Source organism: Canis lupus, chromosome 7 (genome assembly GCF_048164855.1).
Source record: "Canis lupus baileyi chromosome 7, mCanLup2.hap1, whole genome shotgun sequence".
Classification (NCBI taxonomy): domain Eukaryota; kingdom Metazoa; phylum Chordata; class Mammalia; order Carnivora; family Canidae; genus Canis; species Canis lupus.
In genome coordinates this window covers 48,990,716-49,018,647 of record NC_132844.1, presented here as the reverse complement: position 1 = coordinate 49,018,647, position 27,932 = coordinate 48,990,716, and the positions used below count along the sequence as shown (strand labels likewise).

The 27,932-nt window shown below is 37.2% G+C and overlaps 1 protein-coding gene and 1 non-coding gene across 2 annotated transcripts in view; both read right to left on the bottom strand.

The window, feature by feature from the left end:
• The window catches only part of COL21A1 (collagen type XXI alpha 1 chain), a 242,758-nt gene that overhangs the window by 191,640 nt on the left and 23,186 nt on the right, over positions 1-27,932 (bottom strand). Inside the window, exons 5-6 of the mRNA XM_072832540.1 lie at positions 17,613-17,694; positions 7,413-7,473 (exon numbers count right to left, since the gene is read on the bottom strand). The gene's annotated coding sequence lies outside the window, so the exon portion shown is untranslated. The remainder of the gene's footprint in view (positions 1-7,412; positions 7,474-17,612; positions 17,695-27,932) is intronic.
• On the bottom strand, positions 19,090-19,192 carry LOC140637432 (U6 spliceosomal RNA). Its single transcript, XR_012034545.1, has one exon. It is a non-coding gene; the product is annotated as a U6 spliceosomal RNA (small nuclear RNA).

Here is a 27,932-nt window from a genome sequence, read left to right as displayed (position 1 = left end):
TCTCCTAGTTCTTAAATAAATGATGCTCAGGCATGAGAATGAAGTTGCCTGACCCTGAGCTAGAAATTAGTGGCAATAGAATGAGGCTGACATGGATTCAGTAACTTGTTTGTAGACTTGGTGGCTGCTGCCTCATTGCCTGGGCCTTGCTGCAGTTCTTGGAATCTCTGATCACTACAGTAGGGGCCAGCAGGGCCTTTCTCATGGCAATAAAACAGAGGCCAGGGGGATCCCTGGGTGGCTCAGCAGTTCAGTGCCTGCCTTCGGCCTGGGGCATGATCCTGGAGTCCCGGGATCGAGTTCCACTTCGGACTCCTTGCATGGAGCCTGCTTCTCCCTCTGCCTGTGTCTCTGCCTCTCTCTCTCTCTCTCTCTCTCTCTCTCTCATGAATAAATAAATAAAATTAAAAAAAAAAAAAAACCAGAGGCCACTCCTTTCTGATGTAGCCCTCCTGAGAACCATCCTGTTTCTATTGCCAGATTTGATAACTCTAGGGTTGTGCAGGAAAAATTCTGGAAATACTTAAAGGTGATTCACACACCTCAGGTGCAAAATAAAGCTGTGTTCATTTAATCACTTAAAAAAATCAAAGGAGGTTCTTTTATGAGTTTGTTATCAACTAACATTGACAAAGTTAACAGTTTACAAAGTCATTTATCATTTAATGCACACATGGTAAGTACTATGGGAGTATACTAAGAAACAGGATTTTTTATGTAAATAGTGTGGTATGAGAGTAAGAAAGCAACTTCACCCCCAACCACCACAGTCAGCATCATCAACCTAAAAAAGCACTCATTATGTGAGCTCTAGACTTCAAGAATATTTCCAGAATTTTATAAAAATAAAATGTTCTATTCTGCTAATATTCTTCTTCATCATGGGCCAAGAGAATGTTTTACCATTGCTCTATTAACTTACCTGTCTCCTTATTTATCCCTGTTAACTTCATGCTGCCAGTCTGGAGAAGCACCTCCAGGGCCTGTGAATTGACTGGTTGCCTCCAGCACACAGATTGAAAATTAAGAATTAAAAGTGATATCCAACCCCTATATTAACTGATCATGAACATGTGGGAGACTGAGCACCAATGTGAATTAGATGGCACCTAGACTTAACAGATAAAGCCTATAATTAAATAACTCCAATACTACAAGAAAAAGTCAATTGTCACAAGAAGGATATGGTAAAAAAATAATAATAATAACAACAATCTGGAAGTTCGAAAGGGAGAAATATTGAATTCTAGAAACTCTTAGAAAATCTTTAAAACTGAATAACTTCACTGTTGTTTTGGAAGATGACGTGAGTGGTTTTTTAGAATTGCTGTTTTCTAAGTGGTAAGTTTCCATTCTAAGTATTTTCAGAGGAATTCTAAAAGCCCTGGTGCCTTCAAATTACAGTTCCAGGCGTGCCAAATAAGCAACTGTTGATTGGGGTCACACACACAAAGTCTGTGTTCCCAGATTAGAGAAGCATCTCAGAAAGCCTTAGTATTGGTTACCATCAAAACTGTATTACAATTATAGGTATCAATGAAGATTTTGATGGAACCCTGAAGGAAAGAAAAAAATTTAGAAAATTTTAAGCTGGAAAGGGTAAACAAGCTTAGTTCCTATTGGGAGTTGGTGGTAAATTTCATTTTAAAATAAGATTTTATTGTTTCTTACACACATGGTTTTCCCATAATAAAAGAAAATAATTTTAGAGCAAATATTCCCAGAGAAAAAAAGAAAATTACAAGCAAAGGTACAAAGACTAGAGCCATATTTCTACTGTTCTACTATTATGAAACATGTGCAGAGAGAAGGGCCCTGGATGCCAGATACATGATCTAAATGGTTCAAAGTGTGTCCAGCACAAACTTACGGTGGGAAAGATCCTCTGTGGTCAGACCAGCATGCAGAACATTGCACAGCATGAAGCCTTCTTCCAGATGCATTGATTGTGTGTTGAATTAAATAAACCAATTCCAGAGACTTGTTAACCTCACACAATTTTCAGCATAGAAGGGCTTCCCAAGAAATAAATTGATTTTAATTATTGTGCAAAAGAGGTTATTGTCTGTGCACAGGTTACCGGGATGATATTGTTCCTCCAGCAAAAATGATCGTTCCTTACTCAGTAAATAAGATTCCTTTGCCACCCAAAAACATGTTGCAAACCTACTCTGGGGCCACTGAGTTAATGAACTCAGGTTCTTAAAAATCATTTGTGTCAATGATCCCCTTCATTACTATAAAAAATAAGAATATGCTATATCCACTTAGCAGGCTACATAATAGCCTATTCATGTAAACGTTCTTCTCATGGCCTCCTCGGCAAAGATGTAATTATTTGGATTAATCCTTCTTATTTATAAAATTTTCCATGTAGGTCAGGAGAAACTTCTATTTCAATCAACTATAAAGTTAAATAATGCATTTTAACACTCAATGAAATGTGCTCAAAATTTTTGAAAAATAATTTAGCAATCTGCATAAAAGATCTTCAAAGATAAAAGACATAAACCTAGTAAAATCCCCCTTTTAAGTATTTGTCCCAGGGAGGTCAGAATGAGCATAAAGATTTTGGGGTGAGGGTCTCAGTACTGCATTTTTTATAAAAGTGAAACAAACAAAGTCCATCAAAGGACCACAGTAAAAAGATCATTGTGAACCCATTTGTTGGAACAATACACAGTCATCAGAATGTTTTTTAACTAATATTCAATCATGAGAATAAATTCTCATAATCCAAGGTTACAAGAAAAAAAAATTAAGAGGGAAAATAAAAACCCACTGGCAAGCCATCCCCTAACTTCACAAATAAGTAAGTATAGGCATGAACCAAATGCATACTTGAAATATACCACGATGCTAACAGCGTAAGAGTTTTATTATGAATAATTCTTGTTTTCTTCTTCGGCTTTCCTACATTGTACAGGTATTTACAATGAACACGTACCAAAGACATAGACCAAAATCATTTCTGTCATTGTTGCTCAGTGATAGAAAAACAGGCATGATTGTTGGTGATGTGTGAGGGGACCACAAATAAGGAAAGAAGGCCAGTCTCCAAAAGACGAATGAAAACCATACAGAAATGTGAGTAGCTATCTGTAGCAGGAACCAATGTTTTAAATAAAGAAGCCTTGCTGAAAAATGTGCCATAACGCAAAAATTCCAATAAAAGAGATCTAATCTCAGGAAGACAGAGCAGGGATACACACACACAAACACACACACACTACCTCCTCAGCTAGGGGCAGAGTGAGAGAAAAAGAGAAAGAGGGCGATATCAAACAGTAAAAACAAGAGTGGCCATAATTCCTTAGCTTTCAATGGCTCATTACTATGGCAGCCCAGGTCTTTCAGGAACTGAACTCCACCAACCTGTTTATATTCTGTCCAGCGGTTTCATCTTCTGGCTAAGATAAGAAGATGAAACTACACTTATCCTTTTCCATAATATGCCTTGCTTTTCCAAGTTCTGGGGTCCATGGACACAATTTTCCCTCCTCCCCTTTCCCTTGCCTTCAAAGCATGTCAGACTCACTTAGAGTGGCATCTGGCTTTCAGAATTTTTTTAAGGTCCCAGGCAATCTGAATGTGCAGCCAAATGTTGAGAACCACTTATCTCATCTCTGTTCATTTCTATTTTAGTGCCTCTGCCCCTAGCACCACCCCTCACCCTCTCCAACAAATTGAATCAATAAATACCAGGGAGTCATCCATTCATTCATTCCTTCATCCAATAGATATTTACTAAGTGTCTTTTTGTGCCAGGTATTATTAACTTTTTATCTGCCCTCCTTCATCTCCTTCTTCCTGCCCACTCAGCACCCAGCATATAGCCTGGCACAGGATAAAAACTCAATAAAATTGTGTTCTAGTTCACTGAAATCATCACAAGGGTTTTCCAGCTCTTAATCATGATCTTAAATAGCTTCTTCTTCAAGAGTGTTAATTAACTAAGGTGTCAGGCTTTTAACCTCTTTTTAACATTATACTAACTTTGTATATTTTAGATCTGTAAAGGATCTTAAAATCCTATTGTCTTTAAGATAGAACTCTGAGGATGGAGTTTGTTCTGAACAGTCTACCTCACAACACAAGGAATTCTTAGTTTTAAAATATAAGTACAATTCCTTTACAGAATAATATGTGTGTGTGTGTTTGTATTAAAGGAGAGGTAGAATCTCCTCATTTTTTGTTAGGGCAACAAGAAGGAAACACATGCCCAGAAAATGACATCTATTAAACTAGTGTAAAACCTTCTGAAGTATTCATGTCATGTGGTATGTAACTGAAAACTCCTAAGGCTTCCTGTTCCCTATTGAGCAAATCCAAGTGCTCTTCCCACTCTCTAAACCCTTCCTCCAGGGCCATGCTCCCCACTGACTCCACTCTCATTCTTAGCCCACCTTCTCCCAAAGGCACTATTTGCAATAAAGTTTGCTAATCTCTCAAACACAGTTTCCTAACTCTTTTCTTCCTTTCATACACATTATTCCCTTCTTGACTCTCACATGAAAAGAAAAGAGCAATGCTGATTTTTTTTTTTTTTTTTTGCCTTTCCCTAAGGCTTTTATATTGACAGTTAATTAAATCTGGATTTCCACTAGGTCAATCTGTTTCAGGAAACAGAAAAGTCAAAAAGAGCAAAGAACTTAAAGTCTCCCTTGATAAGTCCTAATTAGCTGGCCAATCACAAATCATCCTAGTGTTTAAGCTAATAACTAAGCCAAGGTATGATTTCATGCAAAGTTTTAACAGGACATATTCAAAATAAGACAGAGAAGAGGATATCCATAAAGATGAATTGAGGAAAGGTCAGCTTGATTCAAAGGTGCATCCATTTGAGCACTCCACTACCACTAAAGCTCAGTTACACATACACATGCACACACACTAGCATGTGCACACACAAAAACATGTGCACACATGCATACACATGCCCAAACACCTGGAAGCACAGACACATACTTGCAAAGGCACATACACAGGTATAATACTGATATCTAACTGCACATGCCCATATAAACACACATGACATGCACACACATGCACATGGATGCACACTTCCATCTTACCTCCCAAACAAAATTCTAAGTTTCATAAGGCTAGTACGTGGTCCTCTACTTGTGAATTTCCCCAACACTTGGCACTGGGCTAAGCCCACATTAAGTACTCAACAAATACAAGTTAACTCAAAATGTTTACATAATTTTCTACATTGGTATGTCTAAATTTACTAACCATTTGACCTTCTTTATACAACTTAATATCTTGTTTTTCCCAAATGAAAACTGAATGACCCCTACTTTTCTCATAGAGTTACAGCAGTGGTCAAAGCTGATGATCCTTGAGCTCATGCACTTTTCTAAAGGGAAATGCAAGCTTGACAAATGTTCACAACCTCATAAAATGCTATATATAATAAGACTGGAGACAAAAAGAATGTTCATCAAGAGAGGTGGAACAATCTCTGAAGCAGGAAGTGTAGATTTTCTTTTCTGAAAAGAGTAGGTTCACTTTGTTTCCTTTTTGGCTTTTATGTGTTTAAAGATAATGCTGATTTGACTTTACTATTCCATGTTACAGTATCATACTAATTGCTCTTAAGGAAAGAATAAATAGAAAGTGGCACAGTTATTGCAGACATTTCAAACCTATGAATGGATTTCCATGTTAATAGAAAGCAAAAACAATCCTCAAATTGAGGCTTAAAGACACATGAGACATGACATTAAGCCTGATCCACTAGTACATCTAAGCACTTCAAGGCTACTTGATATATTTGAAGCAGAATGTTTTATCATAAAGCTGTATTTTTCATACTCTTATACATTATGGCCCTGTAGTAGGAAGAATAATGCTCCCCACCAAAATGTCTATACTCTAATAATCAGACCTTGAATACATGAGGCTAAATTCAGGACCCAAAAAAGTAACAAACAAAACATGCATCTTTATCCAACAAGCACATTATAGGACTGTCTTCTCTCTCCTAAGGTTCTCTTAATATTCCCTCTGAGAACATGTGGCTCCCAATTTTTTTTTGTAGTCTTCAACACTGAGATAAGCTCATAGTAGATGCTCAATAAATATATTTACTGAATGAATAAGCAAACAGATAAAGAGATGAACTGGGCTGACCTTGTCACATCTTTTAGATCATGATTTTTTTACCTCAGCACTATTGATATCTTGGGTGGAATAATCCTTTGTTGTAGAGGACTATTTGTGCATTATAGGATGCTTAGTAGCATCCTTGGCTTCTCCTCCCCAGATCCCAGTAGCACCCACCACCAATTGTGAAAATAAAAAAATATATCCTAATGGGGGAGGGGTGTGTGTACAAAATTGTCTCTGGTTAAGAACCACCACTCTAGAACAAAGGTCCCCAACTCTGGTTGCACATTAGAGTAATCTAGAAAGACTTTTAAAAACTCAATAGTTAGGCCACACCTCAAGTTAACTAAGTCATACTCACTCAGGGTGGCATCCAGTCACTGGTAGTTTCCAAAAGCTCTCAGGTGACTTGACTATGCAGCTAAATGTTGCAAATCATTTCTCTAGCTATTCACTATTAAAACTGTGGACTATGGACCAGCAAGTGGGCATTACCTTGAAGCTTATCAGAAATGCAGAATCTTACACTCTATCCCAGACCTACAGCACTGGTCAGAGTCCATGTAGGAGACAGAAACCATATCATATATTTAAACACTGGGAATTTCATGTAAAGATTTGTTACCTAGAGATAAGATGAGGATGGCAGAGTGAGAAGATCCTCACCTCCTCCCACAAACAAACCAGAACTTCAGCTACATATAAAACAATTATCTCTGAAAATTTGAGATTAACAGAAAGGATTTCACACAACTAAAGATATAAAGAAAACACACACTGAAGACCCATACCCCTGGTGTAGCAACCTACAAATGAAAGGGATATCACAATATTGTGATTGTGACAAATAAGGGGTCTGAGCCCAGCATTGGGTTCTCCAGCCCAGGGGAGCTGCACCAGGAAGATGAGACCCCATAATGTCTGTCTTTGAAAACTAGCAGGGCTTATGTCCAGGAGAGCCAGAGAACAGTCAGAAACCAAGACTCTGCTCTTCAAGGGCACATGCACAACTTCACTTACTCCAAGACCCAGTGCAGAGGCAGCAGTCTGAAAAGTACCTGGGTTACACATGAAGGAGAATCACTGACAAATTTTAGGGCACATGCCAAAGGGGCAGGGACCTGTTATAACATTCTCTGGGGATGGAAGGTCTGGCAGGCACTTTTTTTTTTTTTTACATTCCCCTTCCACCCACTTGGCCTGGCACTGGTACACTGGTAGGAGCTGTTTCTGACACTCTTCATGTACTGTACTAGCAGCACTGGCTCAGCCCCAGAGTTCCCCAGCAGACTCACCTGCTCCAGCCCACCTGCTCCAGCCAGAGCCCTTCTCCAGTAGCTCCCTGCCCTATCACACCTAGAAGAAATAAATGAAATAAAGACTACATAAGTAAATAAAAATATAAAGGAAACTAAGAGTTCATTCTTTGAAAAGATAAGCAAAATTTATAAACCTTTAGCCCGATGCATTAAGGAAAAAAAAGGGGCCCAAATAAACAAAATCAGAAATGAAAGAAAACTTACAACTGATACCACAGAAATACAAAGAATCACAAGAGACCACCACATACTTACATACCAACAAATAAGGCACCCCAAAAGAAATGGAAAAATTCCCAAAAACATACAATCTGCTAAGATTGAATCAGGAATAGAAAATCTAAAAAAAAAAAAAATTTTTTAAAGGAATAGAAAATCTAAATAGATCGATCACTATTAGTAAAATTGAATCAGTAATCAAAAACTCCCAACAAAACTGATTAGCACCAGATGGCTTCACAGGTGAATTCTATCAAACATTTAAATAGTTAATATCTATCCTTTGCAAACCATTCCAAAAAAGTGAAAAGGAAGAAATGCTTCCAAAGTCATTCTATGAGGCCAGCATTATTCTGTTATCAAAACCAGACAAAAACACCACAAAAAAAAGAAAATTACAGGCTAATATTCCTGATGAACACAGATGCAAAAATCCTCAACAAAATTTTAGCAAACCAAATTCAACAATACATTAAAAGGATCATACATCACAGTAGAGAGGGGTTTATTCCAGGAACTCAAGGATGGTTCAATATCTGCAAATCAATCAACGTGATGTACCACATTAACAAAAAGAAGGGTGAAAATCATAAATTACATAATCATCTCAGTAGATGCAGAAAAAGTATTTGATAAAATTCAATATTTATGATAAGCACTCATAAATGTCATATATGACAAACCCACAGCTAATATCCTACTCAACTATGAAAAGCTTTCAGCTTTTCCTCTAAAATCTGGAACAGAATAAGGTGTTCGCTGTTAGGGCTGCAGAGGAGAGGTTGTGTACTATGGGAACAGCACCCGGAGAAGCCAAGTTCAGTGGCTGATGCAAAACACCACCTAATGCCTTTGCCAATGGTTGGGTTGAGCTCAGTGTGAACTACCACCACAGTGTGAACCACAGGAGTCCCCAGCAACCACCTGAAACTGGCTGACAGAAACCATGGAAGGAACATGGACATGATGTTAGAGGTGGCATAGCTACTATATAGTGACAAGGATGAAGGCCACACACAAAGTACAAAAGAGCAGAAAGCTAGAAGGATCTGGTCCCTGAGGGCATCATGCGGCTGCATTACCAGCCTTGGACTGCTGACCTCCAGACTTTTTAATGTGAGAAAAATAAAACCAGTCATTTGTTGTTTAAAAAAAAAAAAAAAAAAGTCCACTCTCACCACTTTTATTTAACATAATGTTGGAAGTCCAAGCCAAGCAAGTGGATAAGATGAAAAAACAGGCAACCAAATTGGAAAAAAAGAAGTAAAACTGTCACTAGTTGCAGATGACATGATACTGTATATAGAAAAATCCCCACCAAAAAACTACCTGAATAAATGAATTCAGTAAAATCATAGGATTATAGATACCTCTGGCATTTCTATATACTGATAATTAACTACCAGAAAGAGAAATTAAGAAAATAATCCCATTTACAATCTATTAAAAAATAAAATATCTGAAAATAAATTTAACCGAGGAAGTGAAAGACTTATACTCTAAAAACTACAGTATATTAGTGAAAAAAAATTAAAGACAACACAAATCAATGGAAAGATACACTGTGCTCATGGTTTGGAAGAATTAATATTGTTAAAATGTCCATAAAGCAATCTACAAAATCAATGAAACCCCTATCAAAATACCAGTGGCATGTTTGAGGGCACGTGGCACAATCAGTTAAGTGTCCAACTCTTGGTTTTGGCTCAGGTCATGATCTCAGGGTCATGAGATCAAACCCTGTGTCTGGCTCTGTGTTCAGCATGGAGTCTGCTTAAAACTCTCCCTTTTCCTCTACTCCTCCCCCCTGCACTCCCTCTCTCTCCAAAATAAATAAATAAATCTTAAAAAAAAAAAAATACCAGTGGTGTTTTTCACAAAACTAGACCAAATAGTCTAAAAATTTGTATGGAACAAAAAAAAAATTTGAATAGCCAAAACAGTCTTGAGAAAGAAGAACAAAAGCTGGAGGTATCACATTCTCTGATCTTAAACTATATTACAAAGCTATAGTAATCAAAACAGCATGGTACTGACTCAAAAACAGACACATAGATCAACAGAATTGAACTGAGAGCACAGAAAGAAACCCATGCTTATATGGTCACCTAATTTTTGACAAAGGAGAGAATATACAATGGGGAAAATAGTCTCTTTAATAAATGATGCTGGGAAATCTGGACAAATACTTGCAAAACAATGAAACTGAACCATTCTCTTACACCAAATGAATTTTGAGTTTATTTTTGTATATGACGTAAGAACAAAATGAAAACACTAATCTGAAAAAGATATTTGCACCTCTATGTTCATCACAGCATTATTTACAATAGCCAAGATATGGAAGCAACTTAAGTACCCACGATAGATGAGTGGATAAAGAAATGACAGCATATATATGAGTGGATAAATATATACATATATATAAATATATACAGCATATATATATATGCTGTCATTTCTTTATCCACTTTACACACATATACATATATGTGTATATATATACACTATATATACATACACACATATGTATAATGAAATATCACTCAGCCATAAAAAAGAATAAAATCTTGCAATTTGTACCAAATGGATGGATCTAGAGGGTATTATGTTAAGTGAAATAAATTAGACAGGAAAAAAATAACATTTGATTTCAGTGAAATGCAGAATCTAAAAAAACAAATGAACAAACAAAGCAAAATAGAAACAACTCATAGATACAAAGAACAATTTAGAGACGGTAGGGGACTATGGGGATGGGCAAAATGGACAAAAAGGAGATTAAAAAGTACAAACTTCCAGTTAGAAAATAATGAAGTCACAGGGATGCAATGTACAGCAGAGGGGATATACTTTTAGTATTGCAGCAACTTTGTATGAGGACAGGCAATAGCTAGATTTAGTGGCGCTCACTTCACAATGTATATAGATGTTGAAGCCCTATCTCGTGTACCGGAAACTAATATAATAGTGTATGTCAACTACACTTTACTTTTTAAAATATATTTTTAATTAGTAACTAAATAAAATCATTAAAGTTATCAACTAGGTAATTGAAAGAGCAGAAATAGGGCTCTAGTATATTGGGGTGATAAGGAACTGGGGAAAGCAGCTACTGCCTTTAGGGTCAGGGAAATAAAGGAAAGAGGTGGAAATCCCTGATGGGGGGGGCGGGTTGCTTGGCCCACGCTGGGGGTCCCTCAAGGGCATGATGAAGTTCACCTCGAGAGTTGCTGCCACAGGAAGGAAGTGGTGCTGACAGATCAGATGGCATCAGCATCTCTAAGGTGATGCCCACGGGGGCAGCAAGCAGCCCCCATTCCTTCTCCCTCTGGCTTTGCAGTCTCCCCCTAGTGACCCAGCTGAAAAAGCCTGGCGTGGAGCCAGCTGGCAATGCACAAGTGTGATGGCAGAGTCCAGCCCCTGCTATGCAAGGCGGAGCTTGAAAGTGTGGGGTTGGAGTGCAGAGCCAGGACTTTACCAGCAGGCCTGGCATATCGACTTAATTCAGAATCTGCATTTTAGCAAGATTCCCAGGGGATTCCCATGCACGTTGTAGTGTAGGAAGTCCTGCTTCAGAGTCTGTCACTTCTTTCATGGGTCTTGACCTCTAGGCAAGCCACCTCAAGTCAAGTCAGGAGCTTGGCAGCAGCGCCTACTTTACCAGAATCACAATGCCACTCCCTAATGCCAATGATACAAACCATTAACTTTCCAGTGGTTTCTCATCGGATAGGTCAAGGGAGAAAGACATGAATTCAGTCTCTGGGTTCTCTTAAAAGTTAAATATTTCCTTGCCTGTTCTTCCCCTTCCATTTCAAAGCATTACAAACAAAAGCAAATTGGCATTCTTTTTGTTCCTTAATCCTCCCTTAAACGGCTATGTAAAAACCCAAAAACTGTGCAATTAAATAGCAACAAAAGCAGGACCCCTCGAGGGGATTCTGGGCCCTGTCACTCACCAGGGGACCAGTAATTCTAAGAACTGAGTATTTCTTTCGGGCACAGCCGCCTCAGCTTCTCTCCGGGAAAGCCCCAGTAGCCGGAGGCTGGAGCGTCTCCCTTGGCCGGGCATCTGGCGAGCGTGCCCTGGTCACCACCAGGGATCCCAGGTGGGGGAGCACGGCTCGGGGCGCCCGGACACAGCCCCAGTAAACAACTGGTGGGCAACGGGCCGCCGTCAGAGCATCCGCCGGTCTCCTCGCCAGCATCCCCTGGCCCAGGCCGCTCCCTCCCGGGGCTGGGCGCGGGGAGGGCCCGGGGGGCGGGGCGGGGCACGTTCCCGGTGCGCTTCTGCCCCCCAGTGGATGTCCCCAAGCCTTACGCTTAGACTAGGATTGTGAAGTCGGCCACTGTGAATTTATTCAAAGCTTAAGTATAATTATTCCTAAAAACTGCCAATTCTTTTTAATAAATGTATTAGAAACCCATTTAAAATGGAATATATTCACACATGAGTGTGAACTACATAGGTGTACACATTCGATTTTACATAAATGGAAATTTGCTGTATGCTTTGAGGAGACTACAGCCCATATGATGGTGTGAACGAAAACAAAATGACCTTTTTTTCAAATGTGGCAAGATTCTTTACAGTTTAAAAATATGCTGAGGGGATCGCCATTCCATATATAGGTATATGTTCAGTTTTTAGTTCCAAACATTGTAAATTCTCTTTCGAGAATTTCACATGAAAAAAAAAATCAAGTAACACAAAAAGTGCCAATTATCTTGATTTAAAGGTTTACATTTGTGTTACAGGATTGCCAAAACAATTTTATTTTACAAGGCTGCTTTGTTCATGTATAGGGTGATTTTTCTCACAAGCTTTATCAACCATAGATCCTAAGATATTTTAAGTTCTTTGAAACAACCCATGACATTTAGGAATTATTCTATTTAAGTGTGGATGAGTAAATTGATGGGTAAATATGTTGTTAAAAAGATTATGTGACATTCTTCAAAGAACAAAAAGGTATAATTCTTAATAATTATATATATACTATGTAGAAACTAGAAGACCAGTTGTCCTATATTAAAAGGGAAAAAAATCCCAGTGTTCAATCATCTTATGAATGTATTATTTTTACAATTAATGAAATAAAACATGATATCATAAAGACTCTTCTGAAAATCTCATTTCCTTAGGCAGCTCTGACTCAATTGCTAGCAAACAAAGAAATCCTGCTCTTGATTCAAAACTATCACAGAAATCTAAGAATCATTAAGAAAAGTTTAAGAAGACAGAGAAGACACATGAAAGCTAACTAGACGGATTTTAAAATTTCATTAAAATAAATGAGGAGTTACATGACAATTCCCAAACAGTTGGCTAATTATACAAAATCATTCAGGCATTAGAAACTATTATGAAAAAAAAAGAAACTATTCTGAAAAGGTGGAAAGGTTTTCATCGTGTTACGTTTCAACTGAACTTGAGTTGTAACAGCTGAGATGCACCAGCTCCTTTTGGAATTTGTCCTGGTTCATTGCAAAGTGCATATGGCAAAAACTGCATGTGGTGAGTCAAACTCAATTAAAATATGACCAGAAAATTGATTTGAAATGGCAATTTAGTTGAACCAGAACTGGACCCAAATTGCTTGGTTACTCTACCAATCAAAATCATTCCAAACTCCTATCTTCACTTTACTAAACAAGGCTATCATTACAATTGCATTTTGATGTTGAATCATACAAAAAGGCATGATTGAATTAAGTAGCAATTCTCTGCTACCTTTGTGAGTTCACTGAAATGTGTGAGGGCTTAACTTTTTTTTTTTTTTTTGTCATTTCAGTCAAAATGAAAAATCAATCAATAATACACAGAACAAGATTTTGTAAAGGGTCGAGAAACAATGCATATCTGATATATGGTTTGCAAATATTTCTTCCCATTCCATAGGTTCCATTTGGGTTTGTTTTGTTTTGTTTTGTTTTTGCTGTGGAGTTGTATGAATTTCTTATATATTTTGGACATTAAAAGGAATATTGTTAAAAAATAATAAGGGGGAATTGTTCAATGATATAAAGTTTTAGTTACACTAAATGAATAAGTTCCAACAAACTGCTGTACACCATAGTGCCTACAATAGTTAACAATATGGTATTATGCACTTCAAAATGTATTAAGAAGGTAGATGTTCTTACTGTACACAAAAATTTAGGACACAAGGAAGCTTTGGGGATGTTGGATAGGTCTTTTACCTTGACTGTGGTGATGGTATCATGGGTTTTTGATATGTCCAAACTCATCAAATTATACACCTTAAGCATTGTATATCAATTGTACCTCAATAAAGTTGTTCTTTTAAAAAAATACATAATATTCAAAATTTACATAAGGCATCTTCAAATAAAAAGTAATTTCACACTCTCGCTTTTTTGGTTTATAGGAAATTGAGCAGTAAGTAGAGTCTCCCGTTATTAACATCTTCTATTAGTGTGCTACATTTGTTACAATTGATGCTTTATTCATACATCATTGCTAACTAAAGTCCAAAGTTTGCATTAGCATTCACTCTTTGTGTTGTATGTTCTATGGGTTTGGAAAAATGTTTAATGAATAGCATGTACCCACCAATACAGTATCATACAGATAAGTTCCACTGCCCTAAAAATCCTCTGTACTCTCCGTATTTATCCTTCCCTCCCTCTCCTTGAAACCCTAAAATAACATGATACCTGTTCTGTCTCTGAAGCTTTTCCAGAATGTCATACCTCTTCATCATATAGGATGCAACATTTTTAGAATTTTTTTTCTTAGCCATATGCATTTTTGTGTCTTTTTTGTAGCTTGATAGCTCATTTCTTTCTATCACTAAATAATATTCTATTGTCTGAACATACCACAGTTTATATATTCACCCACTAAAGGACACCTTAGTGCTTTTAAGTCTTGGCAACTATGTAAAAAGTTGCTATAAGTATTCATGTGCAGGGATCCCTGGGTGGCGCAGCGGTTTAGCACCTGCCTTTGGCTCAGGGCGTGATCCTGGAGACCCGGGATCGAATCCCACATCGGGCTCCCGGTGCATGGAGCCTGCTTCTCCCTCTGCCTATGTCTCTGCCTCTCTCTCTCTCTCTCTGTGTGTGTGTGTGTGTGTGTGTGTGTGTGTGTGTGTGTGAGACTATCATAAATGAATAAAAAATTTTTAAAAAAAGTATTCATGTGCAGGTTTATATGTAGACATAAATTTTCAACTCCTTTGTGTAAATACTGAGCAGCACAATTGCTAAATTGTATGATAAGACTATGTGTAGTTTTCTAAGGAACTGCTAAACTATCTTCCAGGGAGGCTGTATCATTTTGCATTCCCATCACCTATTGCTCCACATACTCACCAGCATTTGATGTTAAGTATTTTGGGTTTCAGCCATTCTGATAGGTATATACTGGTATCTTATTGTTTTGATTTACAATTCCCTACATGATGTCAGTCATATCTCCCTGTTTATCTCTTTGGTAATGCTTTTTTTTTTTTTTTTTTATTAAAATTTTTTTTTTTAAATTTTTATTTATTTATGATAGTCACACAGAGAGAAAGAGAGAGAGGCAGAGACACAGGCAGAGGGAGAAGCAGGCTCCACGCACCAGGAGCCCGATGTGGGATTCGATCCCGGGTCTCCAGGATCGCGCCCTGGGCCAAAGGCAGGCGCCAAACCGCTGCGCCACCCAGGGATCCCTCTCTTTGGTAATGCTAATGCAAATGGTACTGTGTTTTCAATTTCAAATTCCAATTGCTCATTGCTGGTGTATAGTATATAGTATTTGCCTTTTGTATATTAACCTTGTATCTTGTAACCTTGCTAAAATTGCTAATTCGTTCTGGGAATTTTTTGTTGTTGTTGTTATCCCTTGAGATTTTCTACATAAACAATCCTGTCATCTGTCAACAAAGACAGTTTTGTTCTTCCTTCCTAAATGGTATACTTTAGATGTCCTTTTTAAATTTTTTTTTATTTTTTATTTTTCTGTTTTATGGGACTAGCAAGGACTTATAGCACAATGTTGAATAGGAGTAGTGAGAAGGACACTTCTGCCTTGCTCCTGAGCTTAGTGGGAAAGCATCTAATTTCTCACCACCAAATATGATGCTAGCTGTAAATTTTTTAATCAAGTTGAAGATATTCTCTTTTAGTCCCAGTTTGCTGAGATCTTGATTTGTTTTAGTAAATATGAGTATGCTTCAGGATTAAACTAAGTAAAATCCGTCTTAAAGCCTAGTGGGTAATATGTCATCCTTTCTTTTCTAACCTAAAACTTCTAAAATAAGAGTGTATCCAACATAATCACAGTTTTAAATGAAGAAAACAATCAATCCAAATAACTTCCAATGAATGTAGGTAAGTAGCAATGGCATTTTCCAGTCTTGAATGAAAACTATATTTAAGCAAAATAACCCATCCAATCCTCTTGGCCAAATCACTTCTTTAAACCATTATGAAAGAAAGAGAGAGAAAAAGAAAATAAACCATTATGTATAGTAATGACTTTACAATTCTGTCTATGACACTTAGCTATGTCTCCAATTACCTCAACACATGTAATGATATTTTAAAACTACTATTATGTTCCCTCTAATTTTCTTGATACAATCATAGGTGCCATATGTAATAAACATCCAAAGGCAATTTTGTAATTTGCTTCATTGGCTCTTGATTGTTTACAGATACACTGTATATCATGCCAAATTTCTCCTTGAGACAATATCTGGACTGTTTCTGTTATGGTAAACCAACATTTGGGAAAGAATATACCAACACATTGATGGCCAGATAGAAAACTTCATGTGAAATTCCCACAATACTAACCACCAAGATGAACTCTCTAAAACAATAAACTACTTTTACATTTTAACCTCACAAAAGTATTCATAAGTATCCATAGAACACTTGAGAAATGCCTTACCACAGGCACTAAATATATGAAACAAATTATAGGAATGGAAATATGGCACATTTTATCAAATTGTGCCAAAATTGCTATCAATAATTAGTATTACTATTACTACGAGGTTCTCGGTTACTGACATGTCTAGAAATCTGAAGAAAGCTCAGTGTAGGCTATTACCATCCATGAGATACCTGAGACCCTTTTGACCATGTACTCACTTCTTGAATTTTCAGTCAACAGAGCTCTTATTGCAGCTTTGTAATATAAACTACTGCTATGTTAAATTGGTAATCTCCCATAGAGATCCAATATGGAGCCCAGGTATTTTCTAATTTCTAAAAAGAAGGGGGCATTAAAAACAAGCCAAAATGATGATACACATTGATAGACAAATGACTGCATATGGATCAAGTTACAATGAACCTGAATCATGCAGAATAAATAAAACCTTGGACAAGTGAAAACTAGTTTCTATCATTCCCTTCAAAGTCATCTGAGTAAATTCCCCCCAAAACCTTCATATCTCAGAATTTCCTTCTACTTATTCATTGTTTTTGTTTATTCTCTTCAGCTTAAATCAAATGAAACTTGAGATTACTTTTCACTGATCTTAAAAATGTGATCAGTAGCCATCTGGGCTTACAAAGATGGGCAGGGCCCTGTATGTGAGCCAACATACATATTTTTACTTTGCTTAATATTCTATCATATTGTGAAATAATTCTAATCTTGGGAAAGAATAGTTAAGATATTTACTGCACTCTTTCATTGACTGTAATTTCTTTTTATTTGACTTCACGGGCAACTGGTTGTTATAACCCCAAAGAATAACTTAGTTTTTTATTTATGGTAACCTGAAAATTAAATTCCTCAAAAAATGAACATGATTTATAATGATAATAAAATTAGATATTGGAAAGTAGGAGCAAGTTACACACAATGAAGTTATGGTTCTCAAAAGGTCACAATGCTGTAGACTGGTGGCCTCTAAATGCCATTATTATGACTCAGAATGTGTCCTTAGAACAGCTGAACATTATGTTACAGTTAGGGTTTAATACCTGAGAGCCTTCTATTATTTTACACTTGCAGAGGCCTCAATTCTGCACCACGTGTTCCTCAGATGTGCACACATCTCCAGACCTGCAGAAGGGGCAACTGGAAGTTAGTGAGACCCTAATAAGGACCCAGAATACCTGGCTCTAATGCTCAAGAGTTGTGTTAATGTGAGCCAATCTTTCCTAAGGTTCAGTTTCTATTATGGAGGCAATATGAATGCTAAAAGAAAAAATTACCTTGCACATTGTTGTTATCAAGCACAAACAGACTGGAAGGGGCCAAGTCTAATGGTAAGGGAGGCTGTTGCCACAATTCATGAAAGAGATGATGGTGAGTAGAACTAATGCCAGTCAACAGGTTTGGAGAACAGCAAATACTAGACTGGAGATGTATTTAACCAGTAGTTATGGACAGAAATTGACTTTTAACTGGGTGAGTTATGGAGGGGTCAAATGTTCCCAGGTGTCCATCTTGGGCAGTTGCAAACTTAGGGTGTCTTTTTGTGGGACAGTGAGCATGGAGCATGGAGTAGATTTGACAATGGGGTGATGGAGGAATGGGAGTTAAAAGCAGTTGGTTTTGATATGCCTATTGAAACCCTATGTGCAATCAGGAAGAAGGAGAAGGAGAAATAATCTGAAAACAGTAATAAGGAGTGAGAAGGACATCACTACTCCCTCAGCCCTGAGTCTAGGGGGTTGGTGGGTAGGTGATGTAATTCAAAGTAGAACCAAGGTTTAATCAAGGAAAGGAGGTAAAGGAAGTCTTCAGAGAAGAAGTTGTGGATGTGGGGAGGTTACTGTCATTAGAACTCTTTTGCTTCAGCACAGCTATGAATATAATGTCATCTTCACTAATAACAACAGATACAGAAGCAGTTGCCTAACTCTTTCTTCCTTGCATTTATATTTGTTCTTTTGGAAAATTTTGGCATGGTTTCATAACATTAGTTTATACAAAAATATACTATTCAATTTAAAGAATGCAAACCAGGGCTTCTTCTTAGAAATTCATCACTGCAGAGCTTGAAGAAACCTCAAAAATCACATAACTCCTTGAAAAAACTTGTATTCAATGTCATATCATTAAAGTCCCAGATTTCTGAGATGCTTGGCAGCTCAGCATATGAGCATCTGCCTTCAGTTGATACCTGGGTGGCTCAGTGGTTGAGTGTCTACCTTTTGTTCAGGGCGTGATCCGAGGTCCAGGGATCAAGTCCCACATCTGCCTCCCTGCAAGAAGCCTGCTTTCTCTCTTTATGTCTCTTCCTCTCTGTGTGTGTCTCTCATAAATAAAGAAATAAAATTCTTAAAAATAAAGTACATATTTCTATACCATCATAAGTAAAAGAATCAAATAATTTTCTTCATTTGTCACCAGAGATTAAAAAAGAAAACCTCATCTTTTGTAATAGCTGTGAGGGCGCCACCAATGTGGGAGATAACAAAGTTGTTTTCTTATCTCTGTACAGGCACTTTTTTTTTAAGGTAACACTTCACAAATTTGTGTCTCATCCTTGTGCAGAAGCCATGCCAGTCTCCTTGTACAGTTCCAATTTCACTATTTGTGCTGAAGTGAGTGCCGAACTGGCACATTTTAGTTGTGTGACCTTTAGCAATTCATTTGATCCACAGACCTCCAGCTCCAAACATGGAACTGAATTAAATCATTTCATAGATTCTATTCAGCTAAAAATAGAACAGGAACACTGAAACTTTCTGCTTTGGAACAGGGGAATAGGGAATTTCAACTTGATAAATTTTAGAATGGTAAATTTGGATTTGAAAAATTAGATATTGATTTTATTTATTCCTCCAAATATTTAATTGATATATTTATGAATAAAGTACTGTGACTCATGTCCATTGAATGAATAAATTAGCTCTGGTTCTTAGTAAAGACAAAGAAAAGGCAGAAAGAAATATATAAATATAGAGGCAACTGTTAATGACATATGACTTTAAAACAATAAAATTCTCGTCCTCCTCCAAGCCAGCCAACACTGACAATGTGTATTTTTGTTAATAAATATAATATATTGAGGAAGGCCACTTAAAATGACTATATACAGACATATATGAAAAGATAGTATATTAGTTCCCAAAATAAACATTTCATAGTTTTATAAAACCATATTTTATATGGTTTAGTATTTTCTGATCAGACTTTCATCTTCAACAATATCTTATTTCTCAGTTCTAGTTTGGGCTACACCTAATTATTCCTATGAAAAATATTCCTTCAGAATCTTTTTCCAGAATCCTGGACACTCTCTAAGCTCCTCTCAAACCATGTTATATATGTCTTACCTTAACATCATTTAATATGTCCCTAAAATAATAGGAGTAGAGCTTGGAGGTTTTTAACTCATATTTCCCCTGTGGTTAAGAGCTCCCCTTTATCTCTCTAAAAAAAATGCAAATAGTTTTAATTTTGCTCGCAATCTTATATATTTCCACTTTGTAAGCTATTTTCTAAAATATGAATTGAAGTAATAGGAAAATTAAACAAGTCTGGCAAGCTTAGCATTTTCCATATTTAGTTGTTATATTTTGTCCTTCAGAACAAAATTCCACATAAGGTAAGGAAAAGACAGTAAATGTCAGAAAGATTATGGAGCCCCCAAAGCATGCAGGAAGCCAACATGAATATGAGGAAATTCATTAACAAACCTGCCCAAGTGTGTTTATAAATGATTAAATTTATGGATAAAATGATATGATTCTAGAAGTTGCTTGAAAATAATCAGCGTTGAGGGTGGAGGTGAGGATAGGGAGCGGGTAATAGAGTACAGATTAAAACAATACTACAGGTCAAGGGATGATGTTTAAGCTGGGTGATGAGTACATGGAGTCTGCTATATGATCCTTTCTACTTTTGTGTATGTTTAAATTTTGTAGAATAACATACTATTCTGTTGTACTAAATGCTTAATTTAAAAATAATTAAACGACATTTTCTATCCTGGAATGGCTTTAAAAAAAAAAAAACTAGAGTAAATTATTCACTCATTAGATACAAATGCTTGATAAAATAATCATAGATTTTCATATACTACTTCCTTTATCAAACAATGTCTTAGTCGTAAAATATTCCGCTAATGTTTTAGAATGCATTTACCAGACATAAGCCAATAATTGTCATTTTACCTTTTTTTCATTATTTTCTAGAGAATCATGCAAACAGGCTTTGGCTTCCCATTGCTTTCTCATTAGCCCAAAACACATTGAGCCAAGATGAACAGACCAGGGCACAATTATCCAATCTATATTTGATTGGTGCTTGGTAAGTCCTGCTCCAAAATCTATTCGATGGATTGATGGATTAGTGAAAGTTTGATCCATGCAGATGCTCAAAATTAATTTGCTGCATTAGGACTCCCCGTGATGCTTTATTCCCTCAGTCAGCATGTATCAAGTAGTCTCCCTTCTTTTTTTAACCTTAATGATTTTTCCAACAAATATATTTTGAGCACATATAGTGTGAAAGTCAGTTTTAACCTGGTGCTTAAAATTACTGAGACTCATTTGCTGCTCATTGAAAAGCACACGGGAAGCTATAAGACAAGGCAGAGTGAGTACAATAGTAGAATGGTGAATAATGGCTCCCCCCCAAATGCTCACATCTTGATTCCCAGAACATCTTAATAAGTCAACTTACACAATAAAAGGTACTTTGAAGGTGAGATTAAATTAAGGATTTTGAGATAAGGAGATTATCTGGTTCATGCAGGTTAACCCGTTGTAATATAAAAAGTTCATTATAAGTGAAAGAGTGATACAGGAACATCAGAGTCAGAGATTTGAGATGCTATGCTGCTGGCTTTGAGATGGAAAGAGCCACAAGCCAAGGAATGAAGATGACTTTTGGAAGCTGGCAAAGGCAAGAAAACAGATTCATTCCTAGAGCCTCCAGAAGGAATACAGCCTTGCCAAGGCTTTGGTTTTAGCCTGGTACAACCCATTTTGGACTCCTGACCTCCAGAAACTTGAGACCTCCAGAACTTAATTTGTGTTTGTTTAAGTCACTTTGTGTTTTAAACCACTAAGTTTGGGGTTATTTGTCACAACAGCAATAGGAAACATACAGATAGGAACAAGATTAACATCAGGAACAGTTTTCTGGGGGAGATTAAATGGAAATATGACAGAGGTCTCACTTCTGCATCCTTTTGATCTATACTGTCTAGTACAGTAACCACTAAACACATGTGACTAAATTTCAACTAGAACTAAAACCAAAATTTTATATTCAGTTTCTCATTTGCACTACCCACATGTCAAGTGCTCAATAGCCACATGTGGCTAGTGGGTACTCTCTTTGACGGGTAGATATAGAACATTACCCTCATTACAGAGAATTCTATTAGGCAGCCTGGGTTTAGATCCTTAAGAATGGCACTAATTTCTGTCGTTCCCCTGGGGTGATATGCTTTTGATTTTTTATCTTGGCCAGGGTGGAGAACAGAGGGATGGGGCAAATGTAGAGGCTTCCATCTAACCTTCAGTCGGTTATTAATCATGCTTAGTCTTTTATTATCAGTCCTAGCTGCACAATGGAATGCACTGGGGAGCTTTTAAAAATACTAGTTTCCAATCTCATCCAAATCAATTGAGCTAGCATCTCTAGGAGAGTTTGAGGATCAGTACTTTTAATGTTTCCCAGATAACTGTTTAATAGAACTATTACTGAGCAATAACTTTACTTAAATGTAAGCACTGGTATTGCAAAGATCTTTCTTTTTATTCTCATATAAGTTACTTGGAGGCCATTTACAATACATAATTGCTGCCAAAATAACTTGTCTAACTAGTTAAGTAAGTCTTACAACAAAACACTTACCATCTAATGCCAAGGGGAATGTCCCTGAACAAATGCAGAAATGTGTATTAATTAATATATTAATATATTTAAGATTACTAATATTTATTATATTCTAGAATATTTACAATATACTATATAAACAGATTTACATTATATATGCGTTAATTTTGTTTCCTTTCACCAGAAATCTACTTGACTATTTGGTCCATGAGCATACTTTAGGAATAGACATTTAAAGATTTTATTTATTTGTTTGACAGAGCGAGAGAGAGCACAAGCAGGGGGAGCAGCAGGCAGATGGAGAGGGAAAAGTAGGCTCCCTGCTGAGCAAGGAGCCCAATGCATGGCTCAATCCCAGGACCCAGGGATCATGTTCTGAGCTGAAGGCAGATGCTTAACCAATTGAGCCACCCAGGCACCCCAAGGAATAGGCATTTAAAACATGGGTTCTAATATCTGGCACAGATGTTGCAAATTAACTGAGATTTAACTCACAAAAGCCAGGAATAATAAACAACCATCACTTATTTTTTTAATTATAATGTCTTTTAATTCACTGATTAAAAAAAAAAAAAAATACCACACTCCAAAGCAATATTAGATTGATCACACTACTGTTCCAGGCAAGAGGAGATGAAAGGAATCAAATCCAAATTTAGCTGTTGTGTACCTTTACTAGACTTGGTATTTAGGAGAGAGATCTTAGCCAAATGAGAACTAATGTCCCGTTGCCAGTGTAAAAGTCAAAGGCTCACATTGCTAGACTATATTGCTAGAGAACAAGGGTGCTGGTGATGAACGCAAAAGGTTATTTTTCGAGCATGGCTTTAACCACCAGCCAGCTATCAGTTTTTGAAAGATACAGTGTGGTTTAACAACAACATGCCAATGCATTCTTTTATTTACTGAGATATAACTGACCATAATATTATATTAGCCTCAGGTGTACAATGTTTCAATTCAATATTTGTATACATTGTGAAATGGTCACCACAGTAAGTCTAATTACTGCCTGTTACCCCACATGCTTAATACAGAGGTGTGTCAGTGGCTCAGCCAGTTAAATGTCCTAATTTCAGATCAGATCATGACCTCAGGGCTGTGAGATGGAAACCAGAGTCTGGCTCCATGCCGGATGTGGAATCTGCTTAAGATTTTTCTCTCTCCCTCTGCCCCTATACCCATGTAAAAAAAATAAAACTTAATACAATATTATTGATTATATTTCCAACCAATATATTTTAAAATTAAAAGCACCATTTCCATAAGGGGAAAATTTCCAAAACTCTTAGTGCTAGCTCATCAAACACAAGTTCTACAGAATACAATGCCTCTTTTCCTGGCCAACACAAATGTACAAAGATCCTGAGTAAAAAGAATAAAACAGAGAATACAATTCTTGGATTAGTGAGCAGAGACCAGTTCCAGGATATGAGTTGTTACATTAGAACATTTGTTTGGAAACGTGTGTTCCTGGTATAATGATGGGAGCGGTCCAGATCAGAGCCCCTTAGCAGGGAGTCATTTGAGCCCCTATAGTGCCACCCTATTTATTTTAATGCCTTCTCTAGTACCTTATCAGATAAACAATGAAAAGGAGAAAGAACATCGAGAAGAATGCTGCTAGAATCCTTCATAGTCAGGGCTAAGAACAATCCTATTCTCATGAGAGAGAGCTCAACAAAGTAATTCTCCTTCAACTGCATCTGCAGTATAGCCCTAGAAATTTCTAAGAGAGTTTTACCCTACTTTTGAAGATAAAAGTTAACTAACATGGTTATAGTTATGTAACTACACACATTATACATATATGCATACATATGTATGCATATATGTATGTATTTAGTCATATTATATAATTGATAATTATAATTAAAATACTACATACATGTGTTTATATATATATGCCTGAAAAATAGTGAACCACAACATATTGAAACTGAAGGCTCTGATTGAAAAAAAAAAATATTTCCCTTAAAAAACTTCAGTTTAAGAAACACTTGTGAGGACTCATTAAACACTGGGCTGACTCCTGACTCCACTCCCACTAACGAGCAAATAAGGAAGACAGACATGTAACTACAGTGGTAGATCCAACAGCAGAGGAATGTTAAGGACTCTATGTGAGCACAGAGAAAAATCAACTAGCCTGATGTGATATCAGGAAGGCTTCTTGGTGGGAGTGACCACTCAACTGTGTCTTGAAACAATGAGTCATGATAGGTATTATTCTTGCTGAATGAGGATAAGGGCTAAGAGGTGGGATGAGTAATGGGTTATGGACAGAGGAAAGAACATAATGAACCAACAGTAAAATTATGTGAAGAGGGAACTATAAAAAATTTAGCAAACCTGGAGTATGACATATGCAGTAAAGGTGGTGGCAGATGAGGCTGGAAGGAAAGGCAGCATTTAGATTATGAGAGCCATATACACCCCATTTTTGAGAAAACTTTCTCTTTTGCAACTGGCCATATTTGCATTTTAGATTATTCAGTCTCGCCATTGTATGAAAGATTTAAGAGGGTAAATAATAGAAACAGAAAAATGAGTTATAAGGTTAATGCAAGCGAGCAATGAACCCTTATGAACTAGCATAATGGCAGTAGGGAAAGAGAGAAGACATGGAGTCCGTGATTATTTCGGTGATAAAATATAGATTTGGTGATTGAGTGGATACAGAAGGGGTAGAAGAAAGAATTCTTGCTTGGTTGACTGGGAAGATGTTGGTATTTGTTAAGGAATAACGAGTTTGAGTAAGTTTTCAATGAATGAAAACTTCTAAGTTCAGATGTATAATTTGTTTTGAAGTATCTATCAGAGATTCAGATAGGAATATCCAGCAGATACTTGATACATGGAACTGAAGTTCAGGAGAGACTTCAGGACCAAAAAGAAAGAAAGAGAAGGTTACTTGGAAGGCCAAAGAATATGAGTAATAGTAAGAAATAAAACAATACATAGGACATGAGATTGCCTCAAAAAACAGTACCATTTGGGGGATCCCTGGGTGGCGCAGCGGTTTGGCGCCTGCCTTTGGCCCAGGGCGCGATCCTGGAGACCCGGGATCGAATCCCACATCAGGCTCCCAGTGCATGGAGCCTGCTTCTCCCTCTGCCTATGTCTCTGCCTCTCTATCTCTCTCTCTCTCTGTGACTATCATAAATAAATAAAAATTAAAAAAAAAACAGTACCATTTGGGACACATCAATGCCACTAAGGTACATAAGGAGACGAAAGAGTGCCCTTGAGGGACGAAGAAGGAAGAGTTAGATAGGAAAAACAATAGCCAATATAAATTGGTATCAAAGAAACCAAGGGAGGAGAGGTTTACAAGGAAGATATGGTCCACAGTGGCAAAAACATCAGAGGAGTCAGTAAGGATGTTGAATTCACAGTCTCCCATACTAGGAAGACAGGCCACATAGCACATGTCTTTAACTGTTGTGACTACTGAGCCATGTTTGGTAAACCCCATAGATTTCTCAGGATCACTGCAGGTGAGGTGGAAGAGCAGGATGCAGCTTGAAGGCAGCTGGTAAGGCACTAACATGGCCAAAGTGTAGTGGGCTGCAATGATTTGGGGTTTCAGAATTACACAAAACTTGATTTGATTTGTTATTCCACCACTTTAAAAAAATGGTGAGTTACCCTCTGAACCAAATATTTTCCAAAATTTGCAGAATTAAAATTAAATAATAATAGCAAGGTGCCAGCATGGTCAGGTACTAGTGAGAACTCTTCTGGGATTGTAGATAGCATAATTTGGGTGTGTCCTCACATGATGGAAAGACAGATCCCCCTCTCTATCTCTGTCTCTCCCTCTCTCTTTCTCTGTTCATATAAAAAGAGAGTCCTATCAGATTAGAGACCCACTCTGTAATCTCACTTAACCTTGATTACCTCCTTATAGGCCCTATCTCCAAGAGTTAGAGCTTCAAAGTGTGAATTTGGTGGGAGACACAATTCAGTCCATAAGCATAGCCACTCAGATCACTGTCAGCCAAGACACCCACATACCCCTTCTTCAAATAAGAATGAGCACTCGAGGTCAGAAACATGGGTAGAGGCATTCCTGTATACCCTCTCCCACTTGCCTCTGCCTTATCCAGCCTATTTTCTCTTCTTTCCTGCTTTGCACAAAAATAATGCTATGGAATTAGTAAAAAGAATAAAGTTTTAAAATCGTATTCTTTTCCTAAAAGAGAAAGAAGATATATCCCCACTTCAAATAACTCATGCATTGATTTTCCTTTTTAAGATATCACACCCTTTTGGAGGTGCCTGGATCTTGGGCCCTCTCCCCATTGAATAAATGTAACTGTCATATGTGAGTTGTCTAAAAGAAAGATTGCCTGCCTGGGAGGCAGGAAACTTGGATTCCAGGCTCAGTTCTACGGTAAATTATCAGCAGCAACTTGGCTAATATATTTAAATCTTGAAGCTTGTTTTCTTAAAAGTAAAATGACTGGGTTGTATTTAATGGTCTTAAACTTTATTCCATTCCCAACATTACACAATTCTAACAATATCAAATGTCTCTAAGGTTCAAAACAGCTTCCATAACCTCCAACTCAAGATCTTCTATTAGAGTTTCATGATCCTAGTTTGTGATTTCGCATGGTAAGAAATAGATACTTCAATAGTATGGCTTGCACTCAATGCATTCTCTAAATGGAACAGAAGCAAAGAGTTTCCCTTATAACTTTAAATTAGTGCACAAGGTTACTTTCTACATATGGCAGTACAGTAACTGTAAACCCAAGAGCATTCCACTAGAGGGCAATACAGTAACATAGATTCTTTAGTACCTTGGCATTTTATTCTATAGTGGATCACCTGTAAACAGGATGTAATTCAATCTCTGAGCGCTGCCAGTATTATGGAATATCACTGCAAGTACAGAATACAAACTAAAAAAATTAAAATAAATAAATTCAATGCAACTGGGAACTATTTAATGCCAACATGATAAATGTAGACATTTTGACTGATTATAAACAAGGCAAATGCATGAAGATAAACTCAAACAATGGACTCTTTCCTTTTTTATCCAGATACCAGACTCTACAATACAGGACAACTATATTCTGTTCCTTTTAAAGGATATTGCCTCATAAAGTGGCTGTGACCTATTCCTTGAGCGGGATGCCTGCATCCTCCACCAGTGCCAGCCCTCCCCACTCCCAGGCCTACCTTCCTCCGCTTGACTGGATCCCACAAAAGCCTGACAAGCCAACTATGAGGTAGCTTAATACAAAAAGTTCTACACATATGTGGCCAGGGCTAACTGGTTGCACCAACAATATTCTCTCATTCTGAAATGTAAATGTACACCCATGGAGAGAATTGACTGCAGGAATGTATATGAGAAGAAACTAAAGAGAATTACCTTGGAGGCCTGCTGCTTGGGGCGGGGGTGGGGAGTGGGGAGTAGGCGGCATTGGAAAGGCCTATCTTTAAATCTTAGTCTAATCCTGAATCTTTCCAATTTCCAA